At 22.3% G+C, this 19,572-nt stretch overlaps 1 protein-coding gene across 2 annotated transcripts in view; it reads left to right on the forward strand.

Annotated features, from left to right (window-relative positions):
- LOC122856800 (D-2-hydroxyglutarate dehydrogenase, mitochondrial) overlaps positions 1 to 19,572 on the forward strand; it is a 63,701-nt gene that overhangs the window by 16,188 nt on the left and 27,941 nt on the right. For both annotated transcript variants that reach the window (XM_044158652.1, XM_044158651.1), the window contains exon 5: positions 5,776 to 5,823. The gene's annotated coding sequence lies outside the window, so the exon portion shown is untranslated. The remainder of the gene's footprint in view (positions 1 to 5,775; positions 5,824 to 19,572) is intronic.

The following is a 19,572-nucleotide window of genomic DNA, read 5'->3' on the forward strand; positions in this document are numbered from 1 at the left end:
AAATAAATTATTAAATATGCATTGTCTTACTTGATAATATGATGATGCTTTAATTGCATTTGGAATTTTTTTACAATCATAAAGAGAAATCCATTTAAACCAATCATTATCTGCTGTAACTATTCCATATGATAATTTTTTATCATCTTGACAATCTCCCACATAACCAATGTAAGTTGGATAAACAAATTCAAATCGATCATAAGTTACACCTATTATAAGTCAAAACAAAAATGTACTATAGTTTTTATTTGAAAAAAAAAAAAAAAAACTAAAGTAAATATAATCCTCAAATTAATTTACCAATTTCATGTTGAAGACCTGGATCACAACTTCGTACTTCCAATGATGTACCATCCAATGCAATTTGTGCATTAGAAATAATTTTAAATGTTTCATCGTCAAATTTTTCAATAAGATTTGATATTGATAAAATGTAATTATTTTTTTTTTCTAAAAGAAAAAGTATTTTTATTTATTTATTTATTTATTTATTTATTAGAAAAATTATTTTCATTTAAATTTATACCTGTTATAAAACGACGCATGTAAGCTGCTATTATTAATGACCTATATTTTCCAAGAACAGTTAAAATATATACCAATATTTCATTGACGAGTGGTTTACTTGGTGAAATTTCACAGTCTTTATTATTTTCTACCTGTTAAAAAAATTAAAAAATATAATTAATTAATTAAATGAAAATTTATCCACTTGTTAAATAAAAGTATTGATAAAAAAATAAATAAATAAAACATACTAAGGTTTTGTAGTCATCAAGAAGTAGTCGAAATAGTGATTGTTTTTCCCATGTTTTATAAAGTGGATTTGTTTTATCAGGTATTATATAGGCATTTAAAAATTCTGAATATCTCATTCGAGCTGCACTTGAAGGATTAACTAGACTCTCAACAATATATTTTCTATTTGAACCACAGCCTTTTTTACTAACAAAACACGAGTGATAATATTCTGTATAATCTGAATTAAAAGTTGCAAGTGCTGTTTGTATATTTTCCATTATAAAAAAATGTTTAAAAAAACTTTTAACTTCATCAATAATTCTTTGTGATTGTACAACAATAAGTCCACTAACTTCATCAATTTTTTTTTCAATATTAGTTAAAGTTATTTGAATTGATGATGTAGGATTTGGTTGAAGACTTGTTTCACTTTCATTTTTTGGATAGAAAATATCGTAGGCAGTAAAAAATATTGCTGAACCTAGGCCAATTAATGGACCAGCTGGTGGTGGTATTAGTATAGTTGCTAAACCAGTACCAAGTTTAATCCATTCAAGTATATCTGATTCTTTGTTTAATCCAGAATCTCCTATTTTTTCTGCAACTTGTCCAATTTCATCTGAATATTTTACCAATCCTTTTAGCTTTGCTTTTGTTCCAAATTTTGCAATTTTTGATAAACCAGTTGTTACATCTAAGCCTGATGTCATTGAAATCAACAACAATCCAAAGATTGCGAAATTCAAAATGAATTTCATGATTCTGTTAATTTTTTCGTCGTTTTTTTTTTTTTCTAAACTGTCTAGTTTTTTTAATTTCACTCGTTATTTAAATGTTTTTTTTTTTTTAATATAAATGTGGTCTTGTTTATTGATGTCAAATATTAATCATGACATCAATTTAAAATATTTTTACCTTGTTAAAAATATTTAATTAGATCAATCTAACAGATAAAATAAATATTAAATTACGTACATTTTACCAGGAGGTCATTACTTATTTTATTATAATATTTAAAGAAGGTTAACAATTGAATAGTTGAAAAATAATATTACCTATTTAATTTTATTATTATTGTAAGATAATATGGTAAATAAAAAAATTTATATAAATGGGTTTTTATTTATTTTATTCTGTGAATTAAAAATGTTTGGAAATATTGACGTCAATGTCAAGACCCAAATAAACATATTTAAAATAAAGTTAAATAAATAAATTATTAACAGATTGAATAATTTGTGATAATTTTTTTTGTTATAAATTTAGTATTTTCATTGTTTTTTATTTACGTGAAATTATTGTTTGAAATTTTGTCTGACTATACGTAAGTATTACTACTTTTTTATATTCTAAATAATTTTTTTTTTTGTTTTATAATACGTGAATAATTATAAATATTTTTTAACAATATTTTTAATAAAATTACATGTATGAATTATTCTTTTTTTTTTTTATTTGCAATAATTATTTATTATATTTTTTTTATTTTTACTTTTTTGATCATTAATAATGGACTTTGATTGACGAAATAAATATATACACGTTAATTACAAAGATCAAAGTACATTGTAAGTTTAAATAAAATGAATAAATAAATAAATAAACAACAAAAAATGGACTGTGGTACATCATACGATACTATTCTCATCCGATTGAAAAAAAAAAAAAATTCTAACTATGTCAATTGATAAAAAAATAAATAATAACCAGGTAAAGCCAAAATAAATATTTAGTTTACATATTTTTCTTTAAAGAACAACACTATAATCATCTAAATATTTGCCAACTAAATAAGTAAAAATGAAAAAATTATATTTTCAATTAATTCAAATTTTTATACTTACAATACCAAGTATATTTTATTATCAACTTGTTCAATATATTAAAAATGGTACATATTATTTATTTATTTTTTTCAATTATTCAATTATAAATTTATTTATTTTGTTTAAAAAAAAAATTATTTAAAATTTTAGATTATTTAAAAATTTCTCAAAAGCGTGATTTATCTGCAGAGTATCATGTTCCATCACCAGGTAATTTATTTGTAAAAAAAAAAAAATTAAAATCAATTTATCATAGGTATATTAATTTTTAATTTATTTAATTTATATAGATTATTTGTGGATTGATAATAATAAGGAATGCTACGAATGTTTTTATAATGATATTTTTAACAATGAATATTTTTTAATACACGTTGGCACAGATATTGTTGCTCGTACTTGTGATTCATCCAATGTTTTACCAGGTAAAGCTCAATGTGATGGTGGTAATGGTCATATTTGGGTTGGTATTAATAATGGTGAAGTCAGAAAAGATAAATTCCAGGTAAATAATATTAATTAATTATATTGAATTTTTATTTATTTTAAATTACATAAAAAAATATATTTCAATTAATATATTCTTTTTTATTTAGATGTTGTTGATGAATAAAAATACAAATTATTATTGGGTATCAGCAAGTAATGGTCATATTCCATCAAATGCCTTGAAAGGTGGAAAAAAAAATAGTGAAACTCTATATATTGGACGTACTTATTATGATAATTATCTTGTTCCTGGCAGGGTAAATTAAAAATTGAAAAAATTAAAATAATAATTTTTAATTGTACAAGTTCGTTGGATTTATTTTATTTTATTTTTTTTAGATTGTTCCAAGTGAAGGTAAAATTTTTATAACAATGGGAGGACAAGAAATATCATTTCATATTTATGAAATTTTAGTTTATGATAAAAATAATTAAATTATTATCAACTGCAAAAATAATAATATATAATTTTTTTTTTTAATAATTAATAATTCAAGTCGATAAATTTTATTGTTTTTGGTGTTGGGAAATATTTTTATTGTATTATTTTATTTAATTTTTTGTTTATCTTGATTCAGATGTTTAATGCCGTCAAATTTAAATCAATAAAAATATATAAAAATAATAAAAACTGTTGATATTTTATTTTTATTTTTATATGTCCATAAAAATTGAAACGGAAATTTAAAACAATTTTTTATATAAAAATCGCTGTTACATTTTTTTATGTTGTATATTTTATTGTTAAATTTCAATTTTTTTAAATATTTTCTCAAAAGTTTCTGCATAAATTTGTATAATTTTTCCATCAACAATTTCAGCAATATCTGAAATGAATTTTGGTATTTCATCACTACCATTTGAAATTTTTGTATTATCTTTGTTTTTTAATTGACACAATTTTATTTCAGATGTAAAATCATCCAATGTTGCTTTTGCACTTTTAATCATGTCAGCCATATTAGAATAATATTTATCAATAACATTTTTTATGTTGTTAGTCATGTACATTGGTTTAGCTGAAAATTAAATAACAAAAAATCAATATATCATTAATTTAAATAATGGTATTTTAAATATATTTAAAAATATTTACCACTTTCTTGCTCATTAATATAATTAAACATATGAGCTGTTAAAAACATCGTATTTATTTTTGCAAAATTTAATAACACATTCATTAAGAATTCATGAACTTTTTTTTGTTTCAATACAATAGAATTACAGCTTTGATTAATATTCTTGAAAAAAATAAAAACATTAAATTAGTACACAATGTTTATTTAAATTTTAAATAATAATAATAATTAAAACATACCGATGATATAATTATGTTATTATGAATCTCTTCAAAATATCCATTTTCAGGAATCTTGTTCAGATCAAACCACCAACTTTTTTTTTTTTTTGTCGGGGATTTCAATGGTTCATTACGTGAATTTTTTGTAACTGTTAAAACAAATTTTGAATAATCCATCATAAAATAACTGCTTGAATTTGTTAGTTTATCCATCAACCTTGCTTTCGGTCTTGAAAAACATGTCTTAAACTGCAAAATACACCAAAAATCGTTGTGATAAAGTTCAGAGAAGTATTGAAGTTCTCCTCTGACTTCCGTTAATAACCTTGATTGTATAAGTGCTATTAAATCATTATCAATTGGTTTTGTATTTAATCTAATAATTTTTTCAATTTCATCTGTTTTATTATAATATATATTTTCGAGATAATCTGCAAATCTATTGCTAGATTCAATCTTGTTTAGTGAATTAATATCGTAATTGTAAAATGATGATAAAACTAGTGGTGGTATTTCAAGTATTGGACGAAATTGTTGTGGCATTAAAATTTTTTCTAAACCACTATTTGATATATTAAATGTATTTTTATTTAATTTAGTTTTTTCTTCACCATTATTTTCATTAACTTGTGTAATTGAACTATCAAAAGCCAATGTTACTGTTAAAATTGCTAACAATCCGAAGATTGATAAATTAAAATTATATTTCATGATGATAATTATCAAGAAATTATAATTTTTTAAACTTATCCAAATGCTTTTTTGGTTAGTTTGTTTTATTTTTATATAGAAAATTTTGTATATAAATAGGTTTCCCCCCTTTATAATTAATAAAATGTGGTGGTGTTTGTTTGATAAGTTAATATATGTAGTGAAAAAGTAACAAAGAATTGCTAAACATAAAACATTTATGTAAATAATTATTAGTAGATGAAAAAAAAATAAATAAATATTTAATCTATAAAAAAAAAAGTATGACGTAAAATGTATGTTTACATTATGATGATGTTTTATAAATATTTTATGTTGTTAATATTAATGATAATGATTTATTAATATTTTAATAAAATATAAACGCCAATTTTATAATGTAAAAATATATATTAAAATATTTTTTTCTAAAAAACTACATTGATGTATAAAAAAAAAATGACCTTTATTGATTTCCACAGATAAAGATTCAAGGTCAATTGGACGTTAAATTTGATTTAATTATGAAAAAATAAATAATTTTTAATTTGCATTCTAATATTATTTATTTTTTTTATCTCTTAAATTTTCAAGTCATTTTGTTTATTTGTATATTCGATTGCGGAAGCAATAGTTATTATAATTTTTTAATTTGACTTTTATTAAGTGTGTTTTTTATTTTTAAAAAATTATACAATTTTTAATTTTTTTTAATTATTGTTGCAGATGATGTAAAAGAGTCGACATCAATTGAACATGGAGATTGCTGTATCGGTGAGTTTAGAAATTGTTTTTTCATTTATTTTATTTTAATAATCAGAGAAAAAAATTTAACAAATTTTTCGTCAAATATTAAATTCACTTGAGCTTGCGTTTAGTTACGAATATAATTAGCTGATTTTTTATAATATAAAAAAATTCCATAATTTATTTTTTACCCTTGTAAATAAATAGGTAAATAATTAAATAAATAAGTCAAAAATTTTTGAATTAATTCATTAAGCTTGTTTATTTCAATAACAAATAAATTTATTTGCGTTCATTTTTTTTATATAATATTTAAATTTAAAAAAGAAAAAATATAATTTAAATCTTTGAATATTATATTAATATTCAATTAATTATTCAAAGATTTATACAGTTAAAATATTTAAGCAGTAAATACAGATGGATCTTTAAGATCTTCCAAGATATCATCAATAGCATCACTATATTCTTTAACTTTAAGTGTACCAACATCATCATTCATATCAGCAATAAATCCTCTTATTCCAACAAAACCACCATAACCACGACTTCCTTTGTAATATATTCCAAGACCTTGTAATGCTCTTGGTGGATTTGATACAACTTCTTGAATATCTAAATATGGAATTGATGATTGTCCAGCATCTTTTTTCTTATCTGTTTGTTGAAAATGTATGTAATTTTTTCCTGGTGTACTTAATACAGCACTATTTGTATGTGATTGTTCAGATGCATCAGCATGATCAAGTGCCAATCGAATACTATACGAAAAATAAAAAAAAAAAAACAATTTAAATTGTTAAATGATGTTGATCTTTTTATTATCAATTTGTATTTCAACTTACATATTTGTTGGTAATGGATCCTTTGTTTTAATGAAAGTATTTCTATCTTGATTCCATTTTTTTCCAAAAAGTTTTATTCTCACTAAATCTTCAATACCATCTTGACTATTCCGAGCAAATTGTACACCTTTTTTTTTAATAATTATATAATTATATATAATTAAATTTAATATAAAAAATCATCTAAAAATTATATATATCAATTATTTACCTGTAAGATAATGATCAGATGGTAAATGAACATCTTCAAGCATAAATCCTTTGACAGAACCTTCTTCAATGGCAACTGTATCTTTAATTGTAATTTCATGAAGTTGTGTTTTTTTCCAATGAACAGTATCACGAAGAAGACTACCATTATAAACTTCTCCTTGTTGTATTTCAAAGTACAATACTGTATTCTTAATTTTCCAACGAATTCCAGTGACAACACTGTAATAATTTAATTCAAATATATATTAATTTATGATTTTATAATTAATATATATTATTGTGTTACTTACTGATTGTCATTTGCATCAACAGGAACTAAACTAATATGACGTATTGCAAAATTATGATTTGTTTCAATTGAACATGTTTCAACTGGTGAAGGACAATATTTTCCTTGACATACAATTCTTGGATTACCAAGAGTATATAAAGCAAATGGATACTTAAATTTATGTGATATTAAAAGTTGATTTTCATCAGCTGGTTTACCAAATGTTTCACTAGAACCATCTCGGTAAAATAAATCATAATGATGATACAATCTTTCACGATCACTAACCTTTAAAAATTAAATAAATATATTTATTAATATATACGTATTAAATTTTAATAATGAAAATTTATATATTATAATATTATCTTACATCGTAGTAATGAATTACATCTGAAACATTACGATGTACTTTACAATTTTCATTTAAACGTATATAACGATTATTGACATATCCATAAAGACCATCACGTGAATTTGGATCTAAATTAAATCTATTTTTATTTGGTACAAGTGATGAATCAACATATACATAACTTGCATTTTCTTGAATATAATAACGATCATATGTATAGCCAGTATATTCACCATAAAGTTGAACAAAACGATCATATGTTATACCTAATAATAAATAGAAAAATATTGATTATAATCAAGAAGCTGATTTACCCAAATATAGCTAGTGTTGAAAAAAAAATTAAAATAATTACCTTTCTTATGTTCATTTGGATCACAACGTCTTATTTCAGTTGATGATTGTTCCATTGCTATTTTTGTTGCATCTGAAATTCTAAATGCATCAACAACAGATATTTGTAATATTTTTTTAGCTGATTTTAAATATTGTTCAGCAACTGTAATAATAAATTATATATATATAAATTTAATTTAATTAACATTAACAAAAAGAAAATATAGATATTTAAAAATTAATTTAAAAAAATTCATTTATAACTAACGTGTTTTATTGTCAATATTTTCACGATATTTAATCATGTGGGCAGCTACAACCATTGAATATGATTTTTCAAGAAGTAATGTTAAATATACATATGAACGATATATTTCAGATTGTTCAGTTTCAACATCACAATCAAGATGTTTTTTAGCCTAAAAAAACGAAAAACAATAATTAAATTATAATTAATATTAATTATTAATATTAAACTTACTCTATCTTTATATTCATAAAGTAAATAATAATATAATCCATATTGTCGAGCTGCAGATGTTTGTAATATGTTTGATGGATCAATATATTTTGTTACAAACGTACTTAATTCTGTTCTAAAATAACTTGTACGTGTTAGTAAATCATAAAATACTCCAGCTCTATCTTCAGGTGTACAATCACTTTTTAATAAACAATCAATATTATTTTTATAATATGTTTCTAAATTTATTATTGTTGTAAATAAACTATCAAATAATGAATTTGAATGAATTGCATTTTTTAATGTTGCAACAATTTCAGTAGCAACATTATCAATATATGATGATAATTTAGAAACTTGTTTTTCAACAGCTTCAATTGTTTTATTTGTTTTATCAGCAATTTGATAACTTATATCATTTAATTTTGTTGTTAATTGAGCTCTAAATAATATTTCTTCATCAGCTTTTTCTTGAATTTTTAATTTATTTAATCTTTCATTTTCAATTTCCCAATGTGCATCATATAATGAAAAAAATGCTGATGATGTTAAACCAATTGTTAGACCCATTGGTTGTGGTATCATAAGTGCTGCTATACCAGTTGCCATTTTTCCATAATTTTCCCAACTTGTTGTATTTACAATTGCTGGTTTTATACTTAAGTCAAATGGTTTTTGTAGATCTTTACTTGTTTCATTAAAACGTTGAGCAAAAAGTCCAGCAAATTTATTAATTTTAAGCTGACAATTTATATTATTTATCAATAAAACAAAAAGCAATCCGGTGATTGCTAATTTTAGCGAAAACTTCATGTTAAATATTTAGTATTAAACTAAAGTATACATGTATAGATAACTTTTTATTTTTTAACTTGATTAATATAGATTGATATGATCATTTAAATATCAATTTCCCCACTTTGATAAATTTAAAATATGACGTCAAATTTTGATAAAATAAATAAATAAATATATATAACAATACATGTATAAATAATAAATAATTATATTTGAATTTTTATAAATGATAATTAAAAAAATTTTGTAATTAATTTACAAGGTTTTTCAAATTAAATACCAGACATTGTAAACACTTGTTTAGTCAACTATAAACTGTTGAGCGTAATAGTAAATAAAAAAAAAAAAAAAAGGAAAGATCAATAACCCGGATAATTTTACTGTTTAAATATAAATTTTATTTTTATTGTAATAAAAATAAATAAAATTAATCAAAAATATATAAAGGATAAATAGAATTTTTTTTTTTATCGTTTTTATTTGTCATAGTCATAATTATTATATTTGACAATTAATTAACATTCAAGATTAATAAAAGAATAAATATAAATTTAAATTTTTATTAATAAAATAATAATTTATAATTTTTTTTAATTTTAATTATCAACAGTAAGATCGATGACCCGGATCGTTTTTATTTATTTATTTTTTTTTTTATTAAATTTTTGATAAGTGATAAATTATAAAAGCTTTGAAAATTAATAAATAAATATGACAATAAGCACAAATATTTCGTATAAATAATATATTTTTTTAAAACATAATTAATGGGTTTAAAATATGAATATTTTTTAAGCTCATTAACTTATTAAATTTAAGTTTGTTTAATTTATTTAAAAAAAATTATTTTTCGCTTTTTGTTATTGTAAATATTTCGGAACAAAAAAAATTATTATTACTCGGTCGGTGCTTGTTGGCTTAAACGTGCAGTATTTATAAAAGAGATGTGTATTGTTGAATTTAAGAAGTGTTCATATAATATAAATCTATTAATTATCGTCATGAAATTTAGATAATACAAAACGAGTTATATTGCTATAATGTTTTAATATATACGGATCAATATTTTTATTAAGATCAGCAATAAATCCTCGTATTGCAATAAATCCACCATAGCCATAGCTGCCTTTGTAATATAATCCAAGACCTTGTAAAGGTTGTGGTGGGTTTGATACAACTTCTTGAATATCAAAATATGGAATTGTTGATTGTGATGCATCTTTCTCCATGTCTGATGGTTGAAAATGTATGTAATGCTCCCCTGGTTTACTAAGTATTAAATTATTTGTCGAGTACTCAGATGCATCAGCATTATCAAGTGGTAATCTTATGCTAGAAAAAAAAAGAAGAAAAATTATTTAAAGTGTGAATAATAATTTTGATTTAATCAATATATAATATTATTACTCTTATTGTAATTATACTTACATGTTTTCTTGCCATGAAGGTAATTCATCATTTACACTGAAAATCTTTTTCTGATAAAATCGTTTTCCAAATATTCGTATTCTCACTAAATCACTTCCGGGATGAATTTTTTTATTCCAAACAAACTGGACACCTGGACACCAAATATATATATGTTTTTTTTTGTTAAACCAATGCTTTGTTTATTTATTTATTTTTTTATTGATTAGAGATTTAATTATTTTTTAACCTGACAACAAGTAATCTGTTGGTAAATGAGCATCATTCATCATGAAACCTTTGACAGTTTTTTTTCCTATTGCAACTGTTTTGTCATTTGATATTTCATGTGTTGGTGTTTCTTTCCAATAAATTGTTTCAATGAGAGGTTTACCTTCGACATACTTACCTTCTTGTATTTCAAAATACAATATTTTATTTTTTATTCTCCAACGAATTCCTGTTACAACACTGTTTAATTTTTTTGTAAATATAAATTAATCTACTGTCGTAGTTATGAATTATAATATAATAATTGTTTGACTTACTATCCTGAGCTTGCATTAACAGCGACCAAACTTATGTGATGTATTGCATTATGAGGAGTTTTAATGGAGCATGTTTTGACTGGGGAAGGACAATATGGTGACTGACAAAACTTTCCAAAAATTTTAAAAGGATATTGGAAAGTTACAAAAACAATTGATTGATTTTTTTTCGCTAATTTTCCAAATGTTTTTTTAGTTCCATTATTATACGTAAAATCAAAATGATGATACAATCTTTGTTCATCCATTGTCTATTGTTTATAAAAATAATTCAATTAATATTACAATAAAAGTTTTACATTTTTCTCTTCATTAAATTCAATTATGAATATTAAGTTGAATGAATATTTTTTCTTACATCATAATAATGAGTAATTTCTGCAACATCTTTATGTATTTCACATTGTGTATTTAAACGTACATATCCTTGATTAGTACGTCCATAAATTCCATCATAACTTGTAGAATTTAAACCAAGATACTCTACTTTTTTAATTGAATTATCAATATATACATAACTGTTATTACTTGCAATGTAATATCGATTGTATGTAAAACCAGTATATGATCCATTAATATAAACAAATCGATCATATGTTTTACCTATTAAATAATTGAAAGAAATAAATAAAAATACATAAATTCATTTACATGATAAAATTGAAGAAATATCGAGAGATAAAAATTTACCTTTCTCATGTTGAATTGGATCACAACGTCTAATTTCTCGTGAAGCTTTTTCAAGTGCCAAGTATGCCATTTTAGTAATAATTTCAATATCATCACTTGATTTTTTTAATGCATTAATTGCCGATGTCAAGTATGGTTCTGAAACTGTAAAATAATTTACACATATTTTCCTAAATATTACAGTAAAAAAAAAAAAGTTTTTTTATTTTTTAAATAGATTGATGTATTTAAAACTAACGTGTTTTATTTTTTATATTTTCACAATATCGCATCATATGTGCAGAAACAATCATAGAATATGATTTTTGAAGAGTCAAAATTATTATCGTATACAAACGATATATTTCTGAGTGTTCTGATTCGATATTACAATCACGACGTTCTTTGGCCTTTTTAAAAAAATATAATAAATAAATAAAAAATATAATAATTTGAATATTTAAAAAAAATAATACTTACTCGCAATTTATATTCATCAAGTATATATGTAAAAAATCCAGGAACTCGATCAATTGATGTTGGTAAAGTTTCTGATGTATAAATAAATTGTGTTACCAATGTTGATAATGTTGTTCTAAAAGTTTTACTACGAATTAATAAATTATCAAATAAATCTTGTCTATCTTCAGCTAAACAATCATTTTTTAATAAACAATCAATATTATCTCTGTAAAATATATTTAAATAATTTAATACAGAATGTAAATCATAAAATGATGTTTGTTTATAAACAACATTTTTTAATATTTCAATAAATTTATCAGTCATATTATTAATATTATTTTGATGACCAATTATTTCTTTTTCAATTGTTTGAATTATATTATGTGATTCAATCCATATATTTTGAGAAATTTGATTAATTTTACTTGTCATATCATTTATAAATAAATTTATATCTCGTTGTTGTTTTTCATTTTCATAATGATGTAATTCTTTTTCCATTTGTGCATCGTAAAAATAAAAAAATGCTGATGATGTCATACTAACAGCAAGTCCTATTGGTGGTGGTAGCAGAAAAGAACCTATATCAATTGCAAGTCTTGCATAATTTTGCCAATCGTTTGGATGTTCAGATAATTTGTCAAGATTTCTTGTAAAATCTCTCTTTAAATCACCACCATTTGTTTTTAATTTTTCACTTAATTGTGATAAATAATTTGTAGATTCACCATTTATTTGATTTATCATTAAAATTATAAGCAATCCAATAATTGTAAAATTTATTAAAAATTTCATGGTAACAATTGCGGTGACAGCTAATATAATATAAAATTTTATATTTTTAAATTTAAATAAATAATAGCATGTAAACAAACAAGTTGTTAAATTGATAAGATAATAAATTTATTATTTGAAATAAAAAAATAAAATGCGTCAAATATTGTTGGTGAGTTTTTCACACACAAAGTAATTATACTCACATCCACTTAACAATTTTATGTCTTGCTGGCGATGATTTAAAATACAATAAAATAAATAGTTTTCACCTTGAAGACTCTGAGTGATAATACGTGTCCTTGAAGGTGCTGAATAGCCACGTATGACAAGAATCTTTCACGAATTAATGATCCCAATATTGATAATTAGCCCTACATATATATATCTTGATAATATCGTTAAGTACCAATGACGTGACTTGTCTCTTTAGTTGACCAGATTGTTTAATTTGTCAGAAATATTTATACTATATATCACTTGCTGCAAAAGAAAAATAAGCAATTACTTCCGAGTAATCGATAACTGCGACACTAATTCTTGCACTTTTGTCGACACACTGTCTATTTTTGTTATATTACAAGACACTACTGCAGGCTAAACAGTATACTGATTTTATCAAAATAAATATAAAAAATAATACGTATATGTATATGAATATAAAATTTATGAAAACTTTTGTGATTGATGCATATTATTTTTTATTTATATACATATACAAATAAACTTTCAACATTTTTTTTTTTTATCTTTTGTTACAATTTTTAATAAGTTGAAAAATTATTATAAAAAAGTTACAAGCTTATTATTTGATATTTGATTTAATAATTAAATTCAAAAAATAATAATACAAATCTATAAATTATATAATCATGAAAAAAATATTATTTTGTTATGGTAAAGATGTAATTTTTTTAAGATCTTTTATGATAATACCAATTGTATTGCCATAATTGCTGACCATATCCGGACTCATACGTTTATTAAGATCAGCAATAAATCCTCGTATTGCAATAAATCCACCATAGCCATAGCTGCCTTTGAAATATAATCCAAGACCTTGTAAAGGTTGTGGTGGATTTGATACAACTTCTTGAGTATCAAGATATGGAATTGTTGATTGTGATGCATCTTTCTTCATGTCTGATGGTTGAAAATGTATGTAATGCTCTCCTGGTTTACTGAGTATTAAATTATTTGTCGAGTACTCAGATGCATCTGCATTATCAAGTGGTAATCTCATGCTAAAAAAAAAGAAAAGAAAAATTATTTAAAGTGTAAATAGTAATTTTGATTTAATCAATATATAATATTATTGCTCTTATTGTAATTATACTTACATGTTTTCTTGCCATGAAGGTAATTCATAATTTACACTGAAAAGCTTTTTCTGATATAATCGTTTTCCAAAAATTCGTATTCTCACTAAATCACTTCCTTGACGAATTTTTTTATTCCAAATAAACTGGACACCTGAAATATAATTATATAATTTTTTTTGTGTTAAACAAATAAGCTTTATTTATTTTTTTTTTTTTTATTGATTAGAGATTTAATTATTTTTTAACCTGATAACAAGTAATCTGTTGGTAAATGAGCATCATTCATCATGAAACCTTTGACAGTTTTTTTTCCTATTGCAACTGTTTTGTCATTTGATATTTCATGTGTTGGTGTTTCTTTCCAATAAATTGTTTCATTGAGAAGTTTACCTTTGACATACTTACCTTCTTGTATTTCAAAATATAATATTTTATTTTTTATTCTCCAACGAATTCCTGTTACAACACTGTTTAATTTGTTTTAAATATAAAATTAATCTACTGTAGTTATGAAGTATGATATTAGCTGTTTGACTTACTATCCTGTGGTTGCATTGACAGCGACTAAACTTATGTGATGTATTGCATTATCAGGAGTTTCAATAGGACATGTTTCTACCGGGGAAGGACAAAATGATGATTGACAATAGCCTCCAAAAATTTTAAATGGATATTCAAATGGTACAAAAGCAATTAATTGATTCTCTTTTGCTAATTTTCCAAATGTTTTTTGAGTACCATTTTTATATGTAAAATCAAAATGATGATATAATCTTGTTTCATCCATAATCTATAATTAATTAATTATTTTTTAAATGAAATTTCAATAATTAATATCATGATAAATAAATTCTTTTCTTTACATCGTAATAATGAGTAATTTCTGCAACATCATGATATATTTCACATTGTGTATTTAAACGTACATATCCTTGATTAGTACGTCCATAAATTCCATCATAACTTGTAGGATTTAAACCAAGATACTCTACTCTTTTAATTGAATTATCAATATATACATAACTGTTATTACTTGCTATGTAATATCGATTGTATGTATAACCAGTATATAATCCATTAATATAAACAAATCGATCATATGTTTTACCTATTAAATAATTGAAAGAAATAAATAAAAATACATAAAATCATTTACATGATAAAATTGAAGAAATATCAAGAGATAAAAATTTACCTTCTTTATGTTTATCTGGATCACAACGTCTAATTTCTCGTGAAGCTTTTTCAAGTGCCAAGTATGCCATTCTAGTAACAATTTCAGCATCTTTGTTTGATCTTTCTAATGTGCTAACTGCCGTTTTTAAATAATGTCTTGAAACTGTAAAAAAATTTACACATTTTTAATATTCAAAGACAATATTATTGATATATATATATTTTTTAATTAAACTAACGTGTTTTATTTTTTATATTTTCACGATATCCCATCATATGTGCAGCTATCACCATTGAATATGATTTTTGAAGAGTCATAATTATTATTGTATACAAACGATATATTTCTGAGTGTTCTGATTCAATATTACAATCACGACGTTCTTTGGCCTTTTCAAAAAAATAATAAATAAATAAAAAATATAATAATTTGAATATTAAAAAATAATACTTACTCGCAATTTATATTCATCAAGTATATATGTAAAAAATCCAGGAACTCGATCAATTGATGTTGGTAAAGTTGCTGATGTATATATAAATTGTGTTACAAATGTTGATAATCTTGTTCTAAATTCTTTTCCACGTAATTCTAAATTATCAATTAATTCTCTTCTAACTTGTGGTAAACAATCTTTTTTTAATAAACAATCAATATTATCTCTATAAAATATATTTAAATAATTTAATACATAACATAAATCATTGAATGATGTACTTCCATACATAATATTTTTTAATGTTTCAATTATTTTTTCTGCTACATTATCAATATGTTGATGAATACCAGTTATTTCATTTTCAATTGTTTTAATTATTTTATCTGATTCAATTGATATTGCTTTACCAATTGCATCAAGTTTTTCTGTTAATTCATAGTTAAGTGATTGTGCTTCTTGACGACGATTTTCATTTTCATATTGTTGTAATTTTTCACCTTGTCGATCAAGATCTGCATCGTAAAATGAAAAAAATGCTGTTGATGCTAGACCAACAATGAGACCAGCTGGTTGTGGTAATATAACAGATGCTAGGCCTGTACCAATTCTTGCATAATTCATCCAATTAGTTGGATCTCTAGATAACTGATGAACATCTGTTTCAAATCCTGCTTCTACTTCTTCACTATTTGTTTTTAAATTTTTATTCATTTTTGATAAATAACCAGCAAGTTGAAGTTGTCCATGAATTTCATTTATCAATAAATTCACAAGCAATCCAATGATTGCAAATTTTATTAAAAATTTCATAGCAATTTTAATTCGTTAAAAAATTGCTGTAAAAAAAAATTCGTCTTAAAAAATATATTAATTATGAATTTAATTCTTATCGGTATTTTCATTTAAATATAGATCCCTTTCCTTATTTTTAAATTTATCATTAATTTTACAAACGTCAAATGACGAATAAAATATATCCAAAACAAGTGTACAATTAATAAATTAATGTCAAAGCTATTAATGTTGTATAAATATTAATAATTAAATTTTTTTTTCAAATTTATTTTCATACTAATGTAAATACCAGATAATTTTTTTCAAACTACTGGCATTATAATGTTAAGATTAATGACCCGGATTATTTTTATTTATTTTTACTTTTCATTTAAAATAATAATATCAATTATTAAATTGACTTTGACTGTTGATAAATGTGTAAATAAAAAATTAAACATAACGTATGAATAGAAAAATTTCATAAAAATTTAATAATTAATGGATTTAAATTTTTTTATTTACATTTTTTTTTTTTTAATTGATTTTTAATAGAATGATTTATAATCGAGAAATATTACACGTGCCTGAAGATAAAATAAATAATCATCAATTAAAAATATAGACAATAAAATACAATTGCATATTTATAAATAATTAATTTTTATAATTCAAAAATCACATTTTTTAATTATTTTTATTTGTTTTAAATTTTTTTGATACTTCATTTAATTGATCATACATTTCTGTGATGTCATCAAGTATACTTTCATCAAATTCTAAATAATGAAAATCAAGTTCAGTATTAGTAACAGTATCAATTCCTACAAAATCTAAACCATCAACATTTTTTGAGTATGCTTTTATTCCTGATATTGGAGCTGGTAATGATGTTACTATATCTCGAATATCAATAAATGGAATAACATCTTGATCCCATGTATTATCATAGCTAATTGGTCCAACTTCTTGAGTATCATTACTATACATGTCTTTTCCAGTAACAAATAATGTAATAGTTGATTCATCAGAAACATTAAATTTCACGCCTAAAATTAAATTAAAAAAAAATAATTTTGTTCATTTATTATTTAACAGAATTTAAATAATAGTTTTTATTTATTAATAAATTTAAATAATTATAATTTTTACCTGTTACATGATAGTAAATTGGCAATAATGATGATGCAAGATTAAAAAAACCATTATTTAAATTTTCAATTAAAATTGAATTATTATTTTTTATTGCTTTTGTCCATCTAACTGAAAGCATTTTTTTTTGAGTTTTATTATAAATTCCTTCTTGTAATTCCAAGTATAATTCTTGATCAATATTTGCCCATCTAAAACCAGTCATTGAGCTGAAATAATAAATTTTATTAATAATTTTATAATATATTTATAAAATTATTTTTTTTTAATTGTTCTTACAAGCCTGGTGTTACTTCAACTGGATTAATATTTATTGCACGAATACACTCTGTTAAATTATCATTTAAATTATCACAAATTTCTTCATAATCAGCACCTAAAAAAATAAAATAAAAAAAATTCAATCAAATTTCATTATGGGATAATTAATTTATTAAACAATTAATTTTTAGTAAAAATACCTTTTAGTAAAACTTGTTGTGATTGACATTCATTATAAAAATTTCTTGTATATTTTTGAGCTTCACTTATCAATATATTCCACATATTAAAATGATGAAGTACTTGTGTTGCTTTAAGCAAACATTCATGTGGTTCTATAAATATTAAAATAATTATATTAATTTAATTTTTATTTTTATTAATAAAATAATTAATCTAGAAAAAAAAAAATAATACAATTAACAATTATATTTTAATAAAAATAATTTACCACAAAAAGCTGGAGTAATTGATCCACTTGAATTTACTGATTGACGATAAGGAATCATATAACTTGCAATAATCATTGAAAATCCTTTTGTCATTGTTAAAGTAATAATTTTATAATATTCAATTATTACCATAGTAAATAAATCAAAATTTTTAACACATTTGTCATTTGGAATTACATTCTAAACATTTAAAAAAAAAATATATATATATAAGTACATGTATATGTATAATTATAAAATATAAATTAAAACAAAAAAAAATATATAAAAACTTACGTTTAATACAGCAAATGGATCAGCTGTTTTATTAAAATAATTTTGTAAAGAATTAATAACTTGTGATGTTAAATAATCAGCTAAATCATTTTTATTTGTTATATTATTTTTTAAAAGATTATCACATTTATTTATAAATACACATTTATAATATTTTTTATATAATTTTTCAATATTTATTATATCACTTGGAAATGTAACTGTGCTAGGTTTATCTAATTTTACTAAAATACTTTTTTCATATGCTTTTAAAAATTCAATTAAAGTATTACCAATTTCATTTGTTTCATTAATTGTATATGATGTTGTATTGCCATTTTCGTAATAAGAAGCAATTGATGCAAAAGAAAATTTTAGTAATGTTCCTGGGACAGTTGATTCTGGCAATTTATCATCAATAATAGACAAATGTTGTGTTAAAATTTCTACAAATTCAGTATTTAGATCGGTGATATTACTGGTGTTACATTGATTAGTTAATAACATGAGCAATCCAATTATTGTGAAATTAATAATTGATGCCATGACGATACTTTTATGGACAATTTACTGAATCAAATGGCAAAAGTTTAAAGAGGATTGAGTTTATATAGAGAGGAACTATGTTACTCGAAAAACAGGAATTAATGAATGTATAATTAGCTCTGATGACATCCTTGACCGAGACCAATAAATGTATTTTGTAATATTTTTTTAATATATGAATAATTAATTTAAATAAGTTTGTATAAATATAATTTAACTAAAATCAAAACATGTTTGGATATTTTTTAAGGAGT

The sequence above is a fragment of the Aphidius gifuensis genome, linkage group LG5 (assembly GCF_014905175.1).
Source record: "Aphidius gifuensis isolate YNYX2018 linkage group LG5, ASM1490517v1, whole genome shotgun sequence".
Classification (NCBI taxonomy): Eukaryota; Metazoa; Arthropoda; class Insecta; order Hymenoptera; family Braconidae; genus Aphidius; species Aphidius gifuensis.